The sequence below is a fragment of the Neomonachus schauinslandi genome, chromosome 9 (assembly GCF_002201575.2).
Source record: "Neomonachus schauinslandi chromosome 9, ASM220157v2, whole genome shotgun sequence".
Lineage (NCBI taxonomy): Eukaryota > Metazoa > Chordata > Mammalia > Carnivora > Phocidae > Neomonachus > Neomonachus schauinslandi.
Genome location: NC_058411.1, coordinates 74,236,571 through 74,258,029, shown reverse-complemented (window position 1 = coordinate 74,258,029; position 21,459 = coordinate 74,236,571). Strand labels below are relative to the sequence as shown.

The window sequence follows — 21,459 nt, the reverse complement described above, 5'->3', positions numbered from 1 at the left end:
ATTTCCTCATCTGTAAAATAGTGATGATAATAGTACTTACCTTACAGTGTTGCGATGATTAAATGAGTTAATACATGGAAAACAGCAGAGCATGCTGTGGCATATAGTAAATACTCAGGAAGTTTTTTTTAGATAATGGTGATGTTTTTTAAAACTTGATTATTCTATGCTTTCCAAAGATAGAGATAGCTTGCTCTGTTAGACTGTGCTCTGTTGGAATGAAATAGCCAAAACATAATGTTTTATTTCCACAAATCTAATATTAGAGAAAGAAAAAGGAATGGAAAATTGAAGCTCCTTCACATATCAATTTAACGAAGAGAAATTCAGTTCACGGTACAGTTGAAATTATGAAAATGAGACCAGAACATACATAAAACTATATGAGTGAAAATCATTCAAGTAAAGACCATGAGCAGAAGAAACCTTGAGGAAAAGAGAAAAGAAGGTTTGGGAACAAAATGTAACCAGTTGCTAGGGAGTTAGAGAACAGGTTTCATTTGTACCTGCTCAGGTGCAGGTCTCACTCAGCAGGAGCTTCAGGAGATTGAGACACGCAGATAGACAGTTCACACCCTTTTGAATAGTCACTATTTCTTAAGACAGAAAGTTATAAATAGTTCCTACCATGTGGGAGGGAGTCAGTTAGCTGGACTGGATGGTAGGACTGGATAGAGTCCATAATTGCTTCTAATGGAAACCAGGTCTTTTGTGCACACTGGTTTCCCAAGTGTAAATCATCACAACTTGCAGAAGAGATCCAGGGAAATTGAGCAGTTCAATGTGATGATCTGTGATTTTGTGCTGTGATCATTTTTTTTTCAAATTAGAGAATTTTAGGTTACTTTAGATGTCCATTGTGTTATTGCAAGTTTTATAAACCACTGATAGTATCAGTTTGGCACCATTATCAAGTTTAAGGAAGCTATCACCTTACACCCTTAACAGCTTGTCTCCCTCAGAATTTTGAGAAATAATGAATTGATATTTGAACAAATCAGGGGAGTTCCAAAAGTAGTGCAAATTTGGGTTTAAAAATCTTAGTTGGTATTTTTAACAACTGTATCAAGGTTTAATATGTATATTGTAAAATGTATCCTTTTAAATGTACTATTCAATGAGTTTTAATAAATTTATATAGTTGTGTAACTGTGATAATTCAGCTTTTGAACTTTTGATTACCCCCCAAAATATTCCTTGTGCCCATTTGTAGTTAATCCCCACTTCCATTCCCAGACTCAGGCAACAAGTAATTTGTTTCTTGCTTCTATAGTTTTGCTTTTTCTGGGTATATCATATAAATGGAATCATACAATATGCAGTTCGTTGTGACTGGCTTCTTTCTCTTATACTTTTTTTGATATTCATCTATGTTATAGCATGTATCAGCTGTTTATACATTTTAATTTTCATTTCTTTTTTTATTAAGTTTAATTAGCCAACATACAGTACATCATTAGTTTATGATGTAGTGTTCGGTGATTCATTAGTTGCATATAACACCCAGTGCTCATCACATCACATGCCCTCCTTAATGCCTATCACCCAGTTACCCCATCCCCCACACCCTCCCTTCTGCAACCCTCAGTTTGTCTCACAGAGTCCAGAGTCTCTCATGGTTTATCTCCCTCTCTGATTTCTTCCCATTCAGTTTTCCCTCCCTTCCCCTATGGTCCTCTGTGCTATTCCTTATATTCCACATATTAGTGAAACCATATGATAATTGTCTTTCTCTGCTTGACTTAATTCACTTAGCATAATCCCCTCCGGGAGTTACATCCATGTTGATGTAAATGGTAGGTATTCATCGTTTCTGATGGCTGAGTAATATTCCATTGTATATATGAACCACATGTTCTTTATCCATTCATCTGTTGAAGGACATCTCGGCTCCTTCCACAGTTTGGCTGTTGTGGACATTGCTGCTATGAACATCAGGGTGCAGGTGCCCCTTCTTTTCACTACATCTGTATCTCTGGGGTAAATACCCAGTAGTGCAATTGCCAGGTTGTAGGGTAGCTCTATTTTTTACTTCTTGAGGAACCCCCATACTGTTTTCCAGAATAGCTATACCAGCTTGCATTCCCAGCAACAGTGTAAGAGGGTTCCCCTTTCTCCACATCCTTGCTGACATTTGCTGTTTCCTGTCCTGTTAACTTTGGCCATTCTAATTGGTGTAAGGTGTTATCTCATTGTGGTTTTGATTTGCACTTCCCTGATGGCAAGTGATGTGGAGCATTTTTTCATGTGTCTGTTAGCCATTTGTATGTCTTCTTTGGAGAAATGTCTGCTCATGTCTTCTGCCCATTTCTTGACTGGATTATTTGTTTTTTGGGTGTTGAGTTTGAGAAGTTCTTTATAGATCTTGGATATCAGCCCTTTATCTGTTATTTCTTTTGCAACAATGTGTCTGAAGAAAGAGAAATTAAGGAATTAAAGCCATTTACAATTGCATGAAAAGCCATAAGATATCTAGGAATAAACCTAACCAAAGAGGTAAAGGATCTGTACTCTAGAAAGTACAGAACACTTATGAAAGAAATTGAGGAAGACACAAAAAGATGGAAAAGCATTCCATGCTCATGGATTTGAAGAATAAACATTGTTAAAATGTCTATGCTACCCAGAGAAATCTACACATTCAAGGCAGTCCCTACCAAAATACCATCAACATTTTCACAGAGCTGGAACAAACACTCCTAAAATTTGAATGGAACCAGAAAAGATGCCCAATAGCCAGGGGAATGTTGAAAAAGAAAACCAAAACAGGAGGCATCAAAATGCCTGACTTCAAGCTGTATTACAAACTGTGATCATCAAGACAGCATGGTACTGGCACAAAAACAGACACATAGATCAATGGAACAGAATACAAAGCGCAGAAATGGACCCTCAACTCTGTGGTCAACTAATCTTCGACAAAGCAGGAAAGAATATCCAGTGGAAGAAAGACAGTCTCTTCCATAAATGGTGCTGGAAAAATTGGACAGCCACATGCAGAAGAATGAAACTGGACCATTCTCTTACACTATACAAAAAGATAAACTCAAGATGGATGAAAGACCCTAAATGTGAGTCAGGAATCCATCAAAATCCTAGAGGAGAACACAGGTAGTACCCTTTTCAATCTTGGCTGCAGCAGCTTCTTGCAAGACAGATCTCTAAAGGCAAGGGAAACAGAAGCAAAAATGAACTTTTGGGACTTCAAGATAAAAAGCTTCTGCATAGCAAAGGAAACAGTCAACAAAACTAAAAGGCAACCTATGGAATGGGAGAAGATACCTTTATTTCTTTTTATGTGGATCAAGCTTTTGGTGTCTTACCTACAACAGTCTGCCTAATTTATGATCAGGAAGATTTCTCCTTGGTTTGTTCTAAAGGTTTATACTATAGCTCTTCAGGTATTTGAGATATATTTTGTTATTTTTTGCACGTGGGAATAAGTAAGGGTTTATATTCATCCTACCTTGAAATTCATTGAGCTTTTGAATTTTGGATCTGTAGACTTATTTTTCATCCAGTGTAAGAAATTTTTGGCTATGATTGTTTTCAAATAATTTTTTCCGCCTCTTTTTTTCTCTCTCGGGGGTCTCTCATTGCATAGATTGATGTGCTTGGAGCTGTTGCACAGGCCTCTGAGGCTCTCTTCAGTTATATATTTATATACTTTTTTGCTTTTTGCTGTGCAGAGTCAATAATTTCTGTTAATGTATCTTTAAATTGCTGGTTCTTTATTCTGCCATCTCATAGCTGTTTTGAGCCATTTTAAATTGAAGAAGGTAGTTATATATACGTAAACTCTCAAATTCAAATGCAGTCATTTAAAAATAATTTATCTTTATTGATATCCTCTGTTATGTCATTGCTTTCATACTTCCAGTCTTTTAAACTTGGCTTTCTTTAGTTCTTTGAACATATTAATAATAGGTGATTTGAAGTTTTTGTCTGCTATGTCCAAAATCTGGGTCTCTGCAGAGACAGTTTCTATGGTCTATTTATGTCCCTCTGAGTATAGATATTATTTACTGTTGTCTTTTGCATAATTCATAAATTTTTGTTGAAAACTGGACATTGTAGGTAACATGATATAAAAACTGTGAATTCCAATTCTTCCTCACACCTGGGGATTATTTTTATGGTTGTTTCTTTTTTCTTTCAAGTTTTTATTTAAATTCCAGTTAGTTAACATATAGTCTAATATTAGTTTCACTTGTAGGACTTAGTGATTCATCCCTTACATACAACACCCAGTGCTCATCACAACTGCCCTCCTTAACTCATCACCCATTTAACCCATTTCTGCATCCATCTTCCCTCCATCAGTCATCAGTTTGTTCTCTGTAGTTAAGACTCTGCTTTATGGTTTGCCTCTCTTTTTTTTCTCTCCCCATGTACATCTGTTTTTTTAATTAAATTCTTCATATGAATGAAATCATATGGTATTTGTCTTTCTCTGACTGACACATTTGGCTTAGCATAATACTCTTTAGCTCCATCCATGTTGTTGCAAATGGCAAGATTCCATTCTTATTTATGGCTGAGTAACATATTGTATATATATTCCACTTCTTTATCCACTCATCAATTGATGAGCACTTTGGCTCTTTCCATAATTTGGCTATTGTTGATGATGCTGCCATAAACATTGGGGTGCATTATCCCTTTGAAGTATTTTTGTACCCTCTGGGTAAATACCTAGTAGTGCAGTTGCTGGGTCAAAGAGTAGTTATTTTTAACTTTTTGAGGAACCTCCTTACTGTTTTCCAGAGTGTCTGCACCAGTTTGCACTCCCCCCAACAGTGTAAGAGGGTTCCCTTTTCTCCACATCCTCACCAACATCTGTTGTTTCCTGTGTTGTTAATTTTTGCTATTTTGACAGGTGTGAGGTGATACCTCATTGTAGTTTTGATTTGTATTTCTCTGATATTGAGTGATGTTGAGCATCTTTTCATGTGTCTGTTAGCCATCCATATGTCTTCTTTGGAAAAATGTCTGTTCATGTCTTCTGCCCATTTCTTACCTGGGTTATTTGATTTTTAGGTGTTGAATTTAATAACTTCTTTATAGATTTTAGATACTAACACTTTATAAGATATGTCTTTTGCAAATATCTTCTCCCATCCCAAAGGTTGCCTTTTAGCTTTTTTGATCATTTCCTTCACTGTGCAGAAGCTTTATATCTTGATGAAGTCCCAGTAGTTCATTTTTGCTTTTGTTTCTCTTGCCTTTGGAGATGTGTCTAGCAAGAAGTTGCTGCAGCCTAGGTCAAAGAGGTTGGTGCCTGTGTACTCCTTTAGGATTTTGATGGTTTTCTGTCTCACATTTAGGTCTTTCATCTACTTTGAGTTTATTTTTGTGTGTGGTATAAGAAAATGGTCAAGTTTCGTTCTTTTGCATGGTGCTGTTCAGTTTTCCCAGCACCATTTATTGAAGAGACTGTCTTTTTTCCTTTGGTATTCCTTCCCACTTTGTTGAAGATAAGTTGACCATTCATTTCTCGGTTTTCTCTTCGGTCACATTGATCTGTGTGTCTTGTTTTTGTGCCAGTACCATACTGTCTTGATGGCAACAGATTTGTAATATAACTTGAAGTCTGGAATTGTGATGCCTCTGGCTTTGCTTTTCTTTTTCATGATTGCTTTGGCTATTTGGGATCTTTTGTGGTTCCATTTAAATTTTAGGGCTGTTTGTTACAGCTGTGTGAAAAATGCTGGTGTTATTTTGATAGGGATTGCATTAAATGTGTAGATTGCTTTGAGTAGTATAGACATTTTAACAATATTTGTTCTAATCCATGAGTATGAAATATTTTTCCATTTTTTTTGTGTCATCTTCAATTTCTTTCATCAGTTTTTTTTTAATTTTTTTTTAAAGATTTTATTTATTTATTTGAGAGAGAGAGAATGAGAGACAGAGAGCACGAGAGGGAAGAGGGCAAAGCAGACCCCCCGCTGAGCAGGGAGCCCGATGTGGGACTCGATCCCGGGACTCCAGGATCATGACCTGAGCTGAAGGCAGTCGCTTAACCAACTGAGCCACCCAGGCGCCCTCTTTCATCAGTTTTTTAATAAGTTTTCAGAGAATAGATCTTTTACCTCTTTGGTGAGGTTATTCCTAGGTATCCTATGATTTTTTGTGCAATAAATGAGATTGATTCCTTGATTTCTCTTTCTGCTGCTTCATTATTGGTGTATAGAAGTGCAAAACATTCCTGTATGTTGACTTTGTATAGTGTATCAGTTGTAGCAATTTTTTGGTGGAGTCTTTTGGGTTTTCCCTATAGAGTATCATGTCATGTGTAGTAGTGAAAGTTTGACTTCTTGCTTGACAAATTGGGTGCCTTTTTTTTTCTTTTTTCTCTCTCTTTTTTTTTTTTTATTATTCTCTTATGTTAATCACCATACATTACATCATTAGTTTTTGATGTAGTGTTCCGTGATTCATTATTTGCATATAACACCCAGTGCTCCATGCAGAACGTGCCCTCTTTAATACGTTTCTTATAATAATACATTTCTGGTGTGTTGCTAATTCTTAGTACAGTCTAAATGCTTGACATTGGCATGTAATGTGAGTGCCATAAGAAGGAATTGAGTGAAAATCCATAATTACCCTTAAAATAGTGATCCTCAACCCAGGATGATTGTGTCCCTTAGAGGACATTCAGTAATACGTAGAGATATTCTTGGTTATCACAATATGAGGGTTGAGCTTTGCTGCTATTGGCATCTATTGGGTATAGGTCAGACATACTGCCAAAAATCCACAACATATAGGACAGCTTCCCACAAAAAGACTTAGATTCCGCAAAATGTCAGTAGTGCTGCAGTTGGTTGACAAACCCTGCCTTTTATAAGTTGGTTACCTTTCTAAGTTTTGCAAATCATACTATACTTTCAGCTCAAAACAAAGTGAATGCTATGTATATTTTCTTCCTGATATGTCATAGGCTTCAGTTGATTTTAAGACTTACACTCTGGGTTTAAAACCTTGTGAGTTTGGTGTTGCTTTGATGACAGCTTAGCTTTCATTGCTTGCATATTTTTGCTTTTAAAACACTTTGGAAACTATTTTTATATTTTGTTGTACTCTCCAACAATTCCTGCACTCATTGATTTTACCATTTATTGAAAGGAACAGGCAATAGTGCACTAAATACTATTTATGAAAAGATAGGGATGCTACAGGGGCCTGAGGGAAAGTAATTAACTTGTAGATAATAATGTCTATGAAGAAATGTTTTGTTTATAAATTTCAAATTTATACATTTTGCTTAGTATTTTTGTTTTATTTTACTTGTGAGATGCTTTGTAAAATACAAAATAGAAGTAGTTGTAAGAGGAATGTGGGCATATTTCTGATCTCAGGGGAAAGCTCTTAATATATTACCTGCAATATGTCCTGTAGTGTTTGTATAAATACTATTTATCAGAATAAGTTCCCTTCTATCTTATTTTTCCAGGGCTGCTGTAACAAATTACCACAAATTTTGTGGCTTAAGTATCCAGGAATTTATTTTCTCAAGGTTCTGGAGGCTAGAAATCCAAAATCAAGGTGATGACAGGTCCATATTCCCTCTGAAGACTCCAGGTGAGATTTTTTTTCCCTGCTTTTTCCATCTCTTGGTGGCTTCTGGCATTCCTTGGCTTGTGACAACATAATTCCAATCTCTGCCTCTGTCTTCACATAGCTTCCTTCCTGTGTCTCTTTGTATCTTTTTCTGTCTCTTATAAGGACACCTGTTAAATTTCAAGTCCATCCTAGTTCAGTGTGATGTTATCTTGATCCTTACCTTGATTACATCTAGAAAAACAAAATAGATCACATTCTGACATTCTGGGTGAGCATGAATTTTGTGGGGACACTGTTCAACCCAGTAAACCTTTTATGTCTAGTTTGCTAAGACTTTTGCTCTGAGATTTATTGAGAATGGGTATTGGATTTAATAGAATGCCTTTTCTATATCTATAAAAATGTTAGTATGGTTTTTTTCCCTTCATATACTTGATATAGTAAATTCCTTTGATTGATTTCCAAAAGTTAAAACAACCTTGCATTCTGGGATACAACTGACTTACCCTGGTGTTTTCTCTTACATTTATCAGTGTTTCTATTTTGTTACTACTTTTTAGATTTTTGTATCTGTGTTGAAGGAAAATGCAAATTGGTTTATTATTTTCCTCTCTTATAATGTTATTGTCTTTTTAAATACTCTGGTTATTGGAAGGAAAGGCTTATTAACTGGTCTATAACCATTTTGTTTCATGGTCAAGGAAAAAGGATGGAGTGGGGGTAGAGAGAGGGACAGAGACAGAAACAGAGGGAGGTATAGCGAGGGGGAGGGAATGAATGGCAGTAACAGGAAGAAATGACTTGGTCAAATCTCCATGAGTACACGGTAACTGGATCTCCTCCTAGTAATCTCTATTAGGCGATAGATAAGGGAATGTTAGTAGGATATACTTTGTCATTCTAGTTTGCTCATGGTAAATGAACCTGGACTTTATGTCTTATGAAACAGAACCCAAAACAAAATATTAATGTTTACTCTGTATATACTGGAATATAAAAAGGAGATATGTCATGACCAAAATACCTCCCTTTTTGTAAGTGATATCCTTCTTGTATCATTGGAGACTTCATCTATTATATCTGGGGCTGGTAGCATCGTAGTGAAATGGGAGAACCTGGGGAGTTATGTTGGCACTCTCAGACGTCTGCTTCACTTGTGTCTTGCAGTTACATGTATCCTTGAAGTATTAGAGAAATGTGTAACTGAGTAAGATCTCTGATAGTTTCTTTGGTATGGCTGCCAGACCCTTTATTTTATCTCAGTCATACAAACTGTTTCATCTTTTTAAATATATATTTCTAAAGGAGATTTAGAGTGCTTTTTCTTATTACTTGTTTGGAGAATTCCCTAGTGGAATTGTTTAAGGATTTCTTTTTCTTTTTTATTGGAGTTGAATGTGTCAGTCAGGTTTCAACCAGGAGAGTGAAATTACACCACTATTTGAACAATGAGAATTTAATTTAAAGAATCATTAGGTGTAACGTGTTGAACTAGGTAATTGAAAAGATAAATGGTTAAGCTCTCCTCAGCTAATCTAACGCTTGCACAGTGGACCCATGAATGAAGGAGATATCGTGGTAGAAAGGAAGGCTATGTGTAGGCTCTACAGAGTGAGCTATTACATGAGTTTTTCTAGTTACTGCCACTGTAGGCTGTTTGACCTGTCAGCAGCACAGGGACAACCTTGAAATGGTACCATGTTTTAAGGACTGGAATCAATCAGTTGAGAGTAGTTACTGACACTGAACCCTTTCTAAACTGGAAGAGAGAGAGAGAGATTTATCCTTATGGGGATTCATATATATATATGTCATTCTAGTTATACACATTGTAGTGTGTATATATATATATATATATATATACACACACACACACATATATATGTGTTATCTTTCCTACTTCGAGTGCTTTGGCCTGCACCACCAACCAAGTGTTCATAGTGTCTGATTTACAATATGAAATCTTGCATAATATTTCCTTAGACCAAGACTACCTACTTTATAGCTAAGAAAGTATACAAAAGCATCCATAACTAAGGAACCATTTTTTCCTTTCTACATTGCATGATTGGGAGCTGTTGATCTGATAGAACATTGGAATAGCCTATTAAAGTTACAACTGAGACACCAGCTTGAAGAGGGTACTCTGCAGAATTGGGGTCTATGCTTCAAGATACATGCTTTGATCCAGTGACCTTTAGATGGCGCTGTGTCCCCTGTGGATAAAATATACAGGTTTTGCAACCAAGGGGATAGAGAAAATCATAAATCTTACCATAAATCTCAGTGAAGTTCGTGTGCAGTTTCTGTTTTCTGCCCTCAAATTTTAGGTTGTATTGTAGTGGGGAGAATGCTTCTTTTGGGAGACACAGTATGGGTTATAATAAACCTAAAATGTTTACCTGCTTTTCTGTCATTTGGGGTTCCTCATTTTGGAAGACCAACATTCAGAAGATTGAGTTAGCTCATTTTTATCCCATATTGGATAAATACCAGGTTGCTGCTTCTTAATGGGTGATACAGTGAAGAGTTTGTCTATAACAGGGGATCCACTGAGGCATGCCTTGTTGGCTCCATGATGGATGATAACTGTAGTGGAGCAACTGTAGCAACAGTAGATTGGCAAGAACACTTTAATCAGGGCTAAACTGCTCGTAAAAAATCTTGGCTCACCTCAGCAGGCAAGTAACATAGATCATCAGAAGAACCACCTGAGGATAGGGGGATTTAGAATGGGTAATAGAGGAGAATACAACTATCAACTATGAGCAACAGTGATGCTATAACTTGTCACTCCTGTTTTAAGTTTTCCTCTTGTGAAAGTTAAAATAGCCATCACTTTGATGGGATAAGGTAAAGGGGAACTAAGTTCTTTAAAAAAATGGGATATACTATGGTATTTCTTGTTTCTAAACAAGGAGATGTTTGGCATATCTACCTGATGGTTTCTCCTCTGGCTTCCTATAATGCACGGTATTCTGTATAGGAAAGACTGGACTAAGGAGTTAATACACCCTTTAAAAATGAAAAAATAGGTATTCCTGGGTGACCCAGTCAGTTGAATGTCCAATTCTTGGTTTCGGGTCAGGTCATGATCTCAGAATCCTGGGATCAAGCCCCTCATCAGACTCCATGCTCAGCACCAAGTCCACTAGTCCCTTTCCCTCTGCTCCACACCCCACTTCCTCTGTCTTTCTCTCTCTCTCTCTCAAATGAATAAATAAGTAAATAAATCTTAAAAAAAAATGAAATCGTATTCCAGCTTCTTTCCCTTCAATTGGGATAATTCTAAGCCACAGAATTTATAGAGTCCCCCAGAAGGCCATTGTAGGCTTGCACCCTAGTTAATTTATCAACATAAGCAACCTTCAATTCTCTGTCTCACTTTCTATTCCCTTAATCATATTTTCAAAAATAAACTTCCAAATAAACTACTGTCAATCAAATTTTGTCTTTGGATTTTCTTGAGGGAACACAACCTGAATAACTAGATAGAATTACTAGTCCTATGTATATTTGATGTAATCATTCCTGACGTTCTCCAAAGCATGGTTGCTATTCATTTGCAAACCTATGGGAAGCAGAAGAGATGTCATTATATTCTTCTATTGTCAAAATGATCACAATTTCAATCGTAAATATTATTTAGTAGATAGTGATGCTGTCTCCTAAAATAACCCATATCATGGTGGATTCACATTTCCTATGGTAGTAGAGGTTATGGATAAATGCTCTAGTAGTTGGAATCTATTCCGTGAGATAGATGTTATGCCCAGATCTGGCCATGTTCAATGTCAGAAGCCTAAGGGGGAGTATTCAAATGGCTGATGGACGTATAGTTTTAGAGGTCCAAAGTCAGATTCAGTCAGCAAAATCTGGAATCATGTCCCTTTTATTACTACCTTTATGTCTTTGTTCTGTAATGTATAGATGGCAGATTCAAGTCACAGGTGATAGCAAAGTCAACAAGGAACAGGCATTATCACCTGATGATGTGGGGAAAGGTCAGACAGAGAAATATGTATGGACTGAAAGACAGAACCACCACAGTGATGTGAGCTGAACCAGTGCCAAGTGCTTTGGATCAGTCTTTTGAAGAACACTTCCAGACAGTGACCAAAATGAAGATATAGGAAGGATTAGCAGAAAGAAGGTGCTCATGCTCATGACATTGCTGCTGGCAGCAACAGTAAATTCAAATTTGGCTCCATATATGCATGCAAGTTTTATGATTCTGGGAAAGTCATAATAGAAGTTTTTACTTTGTTAGGACCACAAAAGCACAAGTTTATAATGAAAACAAATTGAGACATATGTAAGTCACCCCAAGTATCCAGCTAGTAGTTACAAATGAATACATATTGTAGGATTCCTGATGTTCAGGTAGTGAAGAGGCTTACAGATTGCTGTGTACCTGTCAAATGCTATGGCTATGAGTAAGACCATCTCCATTCCTCCCATGATGTGAATGAAACATATCTGTGTCATGCAGCTTTGGAAAGAAATTATCTTATTGAAAGTTCTGTAGTCATCTTAGGGACTGTGATTAAAAAAAAGGTCCACATCAATGAGGGACAGGTTGGCCAGGAGGAAGTACATAGGAAAATGTAAATGGTAGTCTAAAATTAGCAAAAGAAAATGAAGAGATTTCCTGGGATGATCCCTAAAGAGATCAAGGAGAATATCAACGTGAGAAAAACTTTAGTTTCCCAAGAACTAGAGTCCCAGCAACACAAACTCAGAAACCAGAGACTCTCTCAGTCCCCTTTTACTGGTAGAAGCATCTTTTCTTTTCCCTATCTGAAGAGATTTGTGTGTGCTTATCTGAAAACTATAATGACCTCTCCTGAGTTGGTTGCCCTAGAGGGGACTGCGGATAATCCTCAGTGCCTACCCCCACCTCTTCACATTACTCCTAGTCCTTTAAGTAGGCTCAAGTCCCAGAAAGCTCCAGGGAGTTAGGGACAAAGTGGAATTCATGACAAGATGCAATACATACCAAGAGAACTGTAAAATCCATATGATTATCAACAGACATCTAGAACATATGTATGGGAATGGATCCTAAGAGTGGTGGACTAGGATGGAAGGAATGTAATATTGGTTTGGGCCACATTTAATGCTATTATTACACTAAACAATGATTCTGTATTCATTATATTAGCTCAGATGGCTTGGAGTGACCATAACAGGTCGCTTTATTTGGTTGAATACAAATTTAGACCCAATTTCGGAATACATAGAATGAGGCTGATCTGCCAGAATCTCCTTAGTTTATACTGTAGAAGTTATTCAAAGGTTGAGGGAGATTGCAGTGCTGCAATTGATGCAATTTTTCTCTTCCTGTTACTTTTATTATTTGCTTCCCTTGTTATTCAAGAGCTTTCTTTTGTCTTCATGGTAAAATATAAAAAACAGATCGATAGATAATAGATGATAGATTGAAAAAACAATTTTTTTTTTAATATTCATTTGAAACAGAGAGATAGAGAGAGAGAGAGCATGAGCAGGGAGCAGACACCTCGCTGAGCAGGGAGCCCGATGTTGGGCTCCATCCCAGGACCTGGAGATAATGAGCGGAGCCTAAGGCAGACGCTAAACCATCTGAGCCACCCAGGCGCCCCATGAAAAAACAAATCTTAATAGGGGAAGGAGATGGTAATTTACAGAAAGGAATGTCACCCCCCAGGTGACTCATTAACCACTTTTCTTCTTGCTTCCTTTAGAAAACCAACATGTTTCTAGGAGGCAATTCCCATAACAGACTGATTTCTGGCTGGCAACACCAAGTCTCTGAGTTGAACTTGGTCACTACCCAAGCACAATTAGTGCTGTTAATTAGCTGCTTTTATGATGGCCGTATTTTGTATAACTCTTTGCACAGGGGAGAATTATGCAGCAGACAGAAACTTTTTGCATTGTTCTGACTCCCTGAAGTTATAGTTGCTTTATGCCCTCAGGTGGAGGAGCACAATTTCTCCTGTTCATTGTATTTCAGTATTAAAAAAACGCATGTACACTGATGCAAGTAGCCTCTATGAATGATAGTTAAATGTAGGTCTCTAGACAAGGGTGCTTTTGGATGGGAGGTTTTATGCTACCACTCATTCACCATAGTTTGACTTTGATTTTGTTATTCTTTAATCACGAGATGAAACATACAGAAAATAGCAGAAAACAAATTTATAGCTTAATCAAATTTTATAAAGTAATCATCACCCAAGTCAAGACGCAGAACCATGTCAGCTATCCTATCACAGAAATCTCTGTGACTCATCCAAATTGCAGCCACCTTTCGCCTCAAAAGGAGCCATGATTCTATTATGGTAAAAATGTCCCTTCATTTTTTTTTCTAGCTTTGTCTTCCAAACATGCATCCCAAAACACTATAGTTTGTCTTGACCATTTTTTTTCTTTTAATATGTCTTTCAAATCTCTTCTAATATAGATTTCCCTCCAACCTTTTTCTTTCCCTTAAATTATTTGTTGAAAAATTTGAGCCTTTTACACTTGATTTCCCACACTTTGAATTTTGCTGATTGCAGGCACTCATTGCAGTTCAGCATTTCCATTACCTTTGTACTATCCAAATGGCAGCTGGATCCAGAGGTTAACCAAACACAGGTTTGATCCCATTTTTGGTAACATTATAGGTGATCAGGAGGCATAGTTATGACTTTCCCTCCTGTTATTAACAGCTGTTAATGCTCCATACGTATACATATATTTACATGTGTATATTTGTATGTGTATGTGAATGTATATATGTGTTAATGAGAGAGAGAGAGAGAGAGAGAAAGGGATATTGACCATACCAATACCTTCCAAACCAGTGGGCTTCTTTTTCCTTTCTCCTGTTCCATATTTGTATCTCTGTCCTTTCGTTCTCCCAGTGAGACTTTGGGTCTTAACACTATAAATATATATTTTTTCATTTGCATAATCCTACATAGCACAGAAAATTGTTTCAGAATTATTATATCCATACCACTATAAAAAAGAAAAGTAATTGTTAAGAAGACATCAGTTTTCTTGCATTTTATTTTTTAAATTAACGGTATGTAGTCAAGAGACAATCTCAGGAAACAAACTGAGGGTTGCTGGAGTGGAGGGGGGTGGGAGGGATGGGGTGGCTGGGTGATGGACATTGGGGAGTGTATGTGCTATGGTGAGTGCTGTGAATTGTGTAAGCCTGATGAATCACAGACCTGTACCCCTGAAACAAATAATACATTATATGTTAATAAAAAATTAAAAAAAAATTAATGGTGTGTAGTCAAAGTATTACCTTCAAAAGTTAATTGGGAAGAAAAAAAGAAAGAGCAGTGCAAAACAAAGTTAATTGGATTAGTTCTTATATTTCCCCTTTAGTTTGGCTATGCCGTTTGTTGAAGATAATTTGGGTTCATTTGTTTCTCTTTGCATTCAAGTTTAGGGTCTTTTAACAACTTACCATTGTTGAGTTACAGTCAATTTTTGAACATGTGACTGATTAACATGACTAAATTCAAAAGTGTACATTCTTAGAGGATGTCCCTTTCTTCTATATCCCATCTAGCACTTTTACGTGTCGTTCCCTTTTACGTGTCATGGGTAATATAAGACATCAGATTCCCTTTTATGTGTCATGGGTAACATAAGACATCAGATTCTGGTACATGACTCTCATTTTTCTTTTTTGAACAAATGTTTTCTGTGTGTGGTTGTATAATGTGTTTTATTTATTTAGTTAGTTTTAAGTTTTTATTTTAATTGCAGTTAGTTAATATACAATGTTTTATTAGTTTCAGGTGTACAACACAATGATTCAAGAATTTCATACATTGCCCAGTGATCATCCCAAAAAGTGCACTCTTAATCTCTATCACCTATGTAACCCATCCCCCTACCCACCTCACTTCTGGTAAGCATCAGTTTGTTCTCTATAGTTAAGAGTCTGTTTCTTGGTTTGTCTCTCTTTCTCTCTTTTTCCCTTTGCTCATTTGTTTTGTTTCTTAAATTCCACATATGAGTGAAATCATATGGTATTTGTCTTTCTCTGACTGACTTACTTTACTTAGCATAATACTCTCTAGCTCCATGGACCATGTCATTGTGAATGGCAAGATTTCATTTGTTTTTATGCCTGAGTAATATTCCATTGTGCATATCTATATACCACTTCTTCTTTATCCATTCATTAGTGGATAGATACCTGGGCTGCTTCCACATCTTGGCTGTTGTAAATAATGCTGCTATAAACATAAGGGTGCATGTATCCCTTGAATTAGTGTTTTTGTATTCCTTGGGTAAATACCTGGTAGTGTGATTGCTGGATCATAGGATAGTTCTATTTTTAACTTTTTGAGGAAGCTCCCATACTATTTTCCAGAGCGTCTGTACCAGTTTGCATTCTCACCAACAGTGCACCTGTGTTCCTTTTTCTCCATATCCTTTCCAACACCTGCTGTTTCTTCTGTTGTTGATTTTAGCCATTCTGACAGGTATGAGGTGATACCCCATTGTAGTTTTGATTTGTATTTCCCTGATGGAAGTGATGATGATTATCTTTTCATGTGTCTGCTAGTCATTTGTATGTCTTTTGGAAGAAATATCTGTATATTTACAGATATACAGATAATATATGAAGAAATATCTGTATACTGCATGTCTTCCGCCCATTTTTAAATTGGATTATTGTTCTTTGGGAGTTTAGTTTTATAAGTTCTTTGTATATTTTAGATAATAACCCTTTATATCTTCTCCCACTCCATAGGTTGCCTATTGGTTTTACTGATTGTTTACGTCAGTGTGCAGAGTTTTTATTTTGATGTACTCCCAATAGTTTATTTTTGCTTCTGTTTCCTTTGCCTCAGGAGACATATGTAGTAAGAACTTGCTATGACCTATGTCAATAAGTAACTGTGTGTGTTCTCCTCTAGGATTTGTATGATTTTAGGTCTCATGTTTAGGTCTTTAATCCATTTTGAATTTATTTTTTGAGTATGGAGTAAGAAAGTAGTCCATTTTCATTCAAAATGCACACAATCTAACCCACCATTTTATCCCACACTCCTCCCCTGACGATGTCTTATAGTCCAGTTATTCAAATCTGCTTAGTATTTCCACTTATGCTAGACTTATTCCTAATAAAGTACCTTTGTTTATGCTGCTCTCTCTGCTAGGTTAAGTCTTTACAGCCATCCTACTTTTATGTCCTTTTCCCTTGAACTCCAAAACAGTTTATATTCTGTAGATACTATCTTAGCTCTTAAATATATGCAATGTTATATGATCTTTCCATTTACAAAGGCATTTTAGGACACGTACTTTTGAAAAAGTATTCTTAGTGGTTTTGTAACCCATCACAATAATTTTATATTAGGGTTGTTGGAAACCTCCAAACTAAGACGAATCCATTCACAGTTTTGCTACCTGAGGCAATTTGTAGTATACAGGTTTTGAATATAGTCTGTGGACGTTGGACTCACAACCTATTTTTACAAATGTGGTTACTAATTATATTCAATTCTTATGCTTATGAATGTCAAATGAAGTAGTAAAATTAAAATGTTTTGCACAGTTTTTGTATTTGGTGAGTGCACAATAGATTTAGATAATTATTAGTAGTAAGATTTATCACCTTTTGATTCATAGAGAAACCCTAGCTCCCCAACAATCATTAAAGAATTTTACTTTTATTCTAGAAACAGTAATCATAACAAAATGATTGAATTTCAGTTCCCTGTATCCTTCTGTTTTCCCATCTTCAGAATGAATGCACTGGGTCAAAAATTCTCAAAATGCCCACTGATCTAATACCTTTTCGGGCATGAGTGAGGGACAGAATTCTAAAATAATTTTCATAGTCTCTTAGAAGCTTGGATAGAAACATGAGAGCTAAGACAGATGTAGAGATCCAGTCTTTGGGGAAGTTAAAATAAATGAACATTCTAGAAAAGAATGTAAAGGTTATAAGGCCTTATAGAGAATGGAATTTATACTCATCATTTAGTGATATTGAAATGCTTAGAAGAAAAAGGGTTAATCCAAAATAAAATTAAAGATGAAAAATAGAAGAAAAATAAATAAGATAGCAGGAAAATAAAAGGATAAAAGAAAGGTGATTTAGAGGTTAAATGAGAAGTGAGAAAAATACAAAAAACCTACATGAGAGAAAATATGAAGGGGTTTAATTGGAGATTAAATTGAAAAAATTCTGGAATGCCTGCTAAGGGATTTGTGTTTTATTATGAATATAGCACAGAACTACTGAAGAATTAACTGCAATTGTGTAATAGGTTTCTAACAAATAGTGAATAGTAAATACATAATAGCCATTATTAAGGTAGTAATAACAGGACATTTGTCAACAGGATGTGGGAGATTAAAAAAAAGATGATGTAAATGATTTTATTCTGAGTAATAGTGGAAATAGATGGGTTCTAGGGAGGCATGAAAGTATAGTGGGTTATTCTTACCAAAGTTCTTGGGGGATAGTAGTATTTCTTTTCAACATTTCCCTAATCATGGTTATTGCAGCACCCTTGGAAATTACACTTTTCTCTTCATTATCCCAATTCCATTCCTTAGCCCTATCCATTAATGCTCCATATTACAGTTTTCAAAGTTTTATATGAATTTAGCAATTCTATTTCCAAGTATAAAAAGAAGTCAAATAATAAAACAAGACATAAACCCTCTTTTGCCTTCTGCTTAGCATGGTAATAAATACAATCATACTAATCATTAACAATAAAGAGAATGGGATTCCTGTTGTGAGATCATTTCTGGTGTGATTGAATAGTTAGGATGGTTCTTAAGAATCAAAGTATGCAACTTAGAATGGAACTTCAATATTTACTTATGGGCTGCAACCATTTCATTTCACTGAGAGGACAAACTTGATACTCACATCTCCATAAGAAATATACCAAGGGTGATAGCTGACCAGTGGTTTCTCTTTTGCAGCAAAAAGACTTGATACCATGGTAACAAGTAAGAATTCAGATATGCTGCTCTTCAGCAAAAGGAATTTCTTGCTCACTTAGTTAAGACATCACATTTCCTGAGTATATGCTGCTGAGGAGTGAGTGATGGTAAGGGATTCTCAGTTACAGGGAACCCTTCACCACTGTAATCCTTTCAAAGCTCATCTGATTTCTTCAAAAATGGTTCAGGGAGTTTTAGAAGAATTCTATTGATTCTAAGTTAAACATTGGGTTTATTGAAGAAGTTCTCCAGAATCTTAGACACTGGCTGTAGCATTCATGAAGAGCCAGCTACAAATGAACAAAAAAATCTTTCCCTGTGTACTAGATTCAACTTAAAATTCAACATTTAGGGTGTTATGTTTGTCTTAAATAATCTTTTACCCCTCTTTAAAGAAAAGTACCTAAAGTCTCATAAGTTTCACTGAGATTGAAGTCATGAGACTTGGCATTTTTAGGAGAAGAAAGGGAAAAATGAAGGGGGGAAATTGGAGGGAGAGATGAACCATGAGAGACTATGGACTCTGAGAAACAAACTGAGGGTTTTAGAGGGGAAGGGGTGGGGGGATGGGTTAGCCCCGTGAGGGGTATTAAAGAGGGCACATACTGAATGGTGCACTGGGTGTTATACGAAAACAGTGAATCATGGATTACCACATCAAAAACTAATGATGTATTGTATGGTGACTAACATAACATAATAAAATTAAATTAAAAAAAAAAGAATTCTGGTTAAAAAAAAAAGACTTGGCGATTTTAGTTCAAATTTACTGTGTGATTTTGGCATGTCATTCAGAATCTCCAGGCCTTAGTTTTCCTGTTTACAAATGAGCTCATTGGATCAAAATCTCTCAAAGACAAAATTCCATAACTCTAGGAGTATGATTTACACCTTTATGTAAAAGAAATATCCCAAACTAGATTATATTGGAATTGCAGGAAGGAGGGAAAGAGGTGGGTAAGAGAACACTGCATCAGGGTATATAGAAATAGGATCCTTAAATAGAAAGGAAGGGAGAGATTAGCCTGAAAGATTCAGAAGGACTCAACACTTAGAACACTTGTATAACATATACTAAGTTATATAACACAACAAGGGCAATCCTTGTTAATATTCATACTAACTCTTCTAAATATTTGAACTGACCTCACAGGCTCCTTCCATTTTTCTTGAAGATACACACACAATTTAATTCAGCCAAATTGGTTCTTACTAATAGAAGCATCTCGTTGTCAATAAAATGCTACACTTTGGTTAGTTCTGCTAATATACTTCACTTTCATCATTCCACCTACCTGCTTCATATCTGGAAGAGATTACAGCAATTTTCAGAGCAAGGAAGAGTACAGATTTTCCTTTTTGCACTTTGTCTTAAAGCAAAAAATTTCCAGGAGAAGAAAGTGTGTCTGATTTGTCCTCCTTAGCAAGTCATTTGGTTAAGAGCCATTTATGATGAGTGACCAGAGGCAGGTGAGGAGATCTGGAAATAGCCAGCCTGAAGTTTGAGTACTGAGACTAAGTCACATAGTCTCACAGGTTTTCCCTTGAGGATACACACAGAATCTTCTTGAGACAGGGGCTGTTGTCACAATTTCTTGGCTTCCTTGGGTATTTCTAATACCTCACTGAATCTAAAGGTGATTTTTTTTTTCTGTGCAAATGGAACTTTATTTCCTTATATCTATACTTCTCTTAATGCTCTTTATATTGAAGTATAATTGACATACAATGTGATGTTACTTTCAAGTGTATAACACATTGATTTGACAATTCTATACATTACTCAGTGCTCAGCACGCCAAGTGTAGTCATCATCTGTCAACATAGAACATTATTACAGTATTATTGACTTTATTCCATATGCTGTACTTTTCATTTCTGTGATTTATTTACATTATAACTGGATGTTTGTACCTCTGAATACCCTTTATCTATTTCTCCCATCCCCCCTCCCATCTGCCATGTGGCAACCACTGTTTTTTTTTTTCTCTATATAAGAGTGTGTTTGTTTTGTGTTGAAATCATATGGTACTTGTCTTTCTCTGTTAAAGGTGACTTTTTAAAATTTAATTTGTATATTTGAAGAGAGAGAGAGCACGAGCAGGGGGAGGGACAGAGGGAGAGGCAGGTTCCCAGCTGAACAGGGAGCCTGACAAGGGGCCTGGGGTTAGATTCCAGGACCCTGGGATCATGACCTGAGCCGAAGGCAGAAGCTTAACCAACTGAGCCACCCAGGTGCTCCTCCCTGTTAAAGGTGACTTTTTAAAAGAATCATAGTGAAACCAATAAAATAATGTTCTGAAGTTAAAATCCAGATGGGTTAAGGAGACAATAAACAATAATGCTTTAAATAATGCACAAAGAAGATAGCTTATAGCATTTATGACCACTTTTGGATAAAATATAGGGAAAAAATTACCTTGACCAATAGTAAGAAAGTCTCATTTATTATTTACCATTTTATTGAGCAGCTTTAATTACAATGCAGCAGTTATAACTGAGCTGAGTCTCCACAATTAGTGTTTCTTAAATCAGTCATAGGGATACATCTAAGTGATTGCTCAGTTGTGCTCTTTGACCCATCAGACTACCCAAGTTTTACTTGGAAGGGTAAAGTAAAAGTAAAGATGTCAATCATCTCTTTATCCTAAGTACCTGGCTTAAGTACAGGTGAGATCTGAGTGGGGTACTTTTTTAGGTAATAAGATCCTTGAAATACTTTTATAATTGTAGATACTCTTTTAGGGTGAATCAAGAAATGCTTTGAGGAAGACTGCAAGGACAACAGAAATTTGCTGTTGAAAAAAATGGACCATAGGCAAATTTTGCATAATGGAAAGTAGTAGAATCTATTTCTAAAGTAACATTGTACAAAATACATTGACAATCAGAGACTGAAAACAATTCTTAAGAGTT

General features: G+C 36.1%; 1 pseudogene; it reads right to left on the bottom strand.

Moving 5' to 3' along the window:
- Window positions 1–11,453: 11,453 nt before the first annotated feature.
- LOC110585543 lies at window positions 11,454–18,541 on the bottom strand (annotated as a pseudogene).
- Window positions 18,542–21,459: the final 2,918 nt, after the last annotated feature.